The 1,791-nt window shown below is 34.5% G+C and overlaps 1 protein-coding gene across 1 annotated transcript in view; it reads left to right on the top strand.

Annotated features, from left to right (window-relative positions):
* Nucleotides 1-1,791, top strand: part of LOC119588734 (lethal(2) giant larvae protein homolog 1-like) — a gene marked incomplete in the record, with an annotated part of 77,754 nt that overhangs the window by 59,772 nt on the left and 16,191 nt on the right.

Below are 1,791 nucleotides of genomic sequence, written 5' to 3'. Positions count from 1 at the left end.
GTAGTCTTTTTGGTCTTAATGGTTCCTGCTCATTGTGTCTTAAAAGCAAAAAAAGGTGCAAGAGTATTGGTGTTTGGAATTGAGGTAATGAAAGGGCAAGTATGTGGTGAGATGTTTTAATTCTCAGTAAGGATAACATCATTATGATTATTTGTTTATGTGTTTATTTGTTTATTCCAAAGTGAAATTTTGTCTTTCCTGTTCATTCAGAAAAATTTCTCTGTTTGAAATTTTGGAAGAAAATGTGAAAATGCTCATTGGGAAACTGGACTGCTTATTAGCTTTTGCTTAAAAGACATTGAATTTCAACTGTTTTAGGTTTTGATAAATGAGTGTAATTGAAAAACAACTGGTTCATGGCCAGTGGTATCTATGCATATGTAAGGCTATGCAGTTTTTTATATATGTGTATAAATCAGTAAACTGTTCAAAGATAATTTTTTTTTTCTGGTGTCTGCTACATGCTCACAGTGATTAGTGTTTATAAGGCACTGACTAACAGTGTACCTCATTTTCTATATTAGAATCTGGATAAAAGTATAAGCTTACATAAGTATAGTGTGATTTTTTTTTTTTTTTTACGAAAAGAACTTAGTATACTGAAGAGATAAAACCAGAATTCTTCTTAGTGTATAGAAGACAGTTAAGTATGTATACTTTCTTTTTTATCTTCTGTGTCACTATCCCTGATTCAGCTCTAAAAGACAGGCAATAGTATCTTTAGATTTTCTGGATTGTTGTTTTAAGGAGATTGACTGTGAGATTCAGTATGATTTCTCTGAAATTAACTCAGTCTTTTCAGCAACTTTTCCTTGACTTTTAACTTCTTGAGCTTAATATTGCTACAATATCTAGATGCATGAAAGTTATATATTGATCTTTTCATACTGTATTGTGGAAAAAGCTGCTTTTAGATATAATGTTAATAAAAAGAGCTAATGAACCAGTTCACTTTTCAGTCATGTGCAGTTGATGTAATTACTTAGATATTGTTTATCTTGGGCATGAAGAATTTGTATAAAGCCTATTTCTGATCTGTAGAAAACGTGTTGCAAAACATATAAGATGCTTGTTTGAAAACTCCCTTGTAGACAAGTAATTCTTTGTCCATGACTCATGTGGTTCTTGTAGTTTGTCTGTGAGCTCATGAAGACCAAAAGTCCGCAGGCAAGATCCATGCCCAGTGCCCCTTACAAGCGGGTCAAACTATCTGCCAAAAATAAATTTAACCCCCCCACCCCCCCTCCTCTAGGGTGGACCATGATATAATTAGTGACACCAGTGATGAGTCCCACGATGAGGACGACGAACCGACTAGGTAAATGTAAGCGCAACAGAAATGGAAGCAATTGGCTTATTTCGCTTTCCTTTTTTGAGCATCTTATAACAACGCAGCTGCTGTAGGCATGTGACAGGCATCGCTTGAGTGGGACAGTAGAAACTCTTGATCTCAAGGACGGGGTTCGGAGCAGAACCAAGTCTTTTTTAACTGTTTTGAACTGGAATTCAATTATAAAAATGGTAAAGATAAAAGGAGTTGATAGGGTTTTGCATATTTGTTTTGGTAACACATTACTTTTCTTATGAAGTACAAATCCAGTACAAGGAACATGGTTATTACATTTGGGTAGCTACATTATATACACACATTCTCATGAATTTCATAGTATAACAAAGCAAGTAATGCTTAATTCAGCATACAGTACTGAGAATTTTAAGTTTTTCCAGCCAATGAATTCCTCCCAGATTGTCATATCATGTAGTCTTGATTTCAGAGGTTCTACTGTACTG

The sequence above is a fragment of the Penaeus monodon genome, chromosome 24, assembly GCF_015228065.2.
Source record: "Penaeus monodon isolate SGIC_2016 chromosome 24, NSTDA_Pmon_1, whole genome shotgun sequence".
NCBI classification, from domain to species: Eukaryota; Metazoa; Arthropoda; class Malacostraca; order Decapoda; family Penaeidae; genus Penaeus; species Penaeus monodon.
Note: the sequence above shows the minus strand (reverse complement) of the source record. Positions and strands in the feature narration are given on the sequence as shown.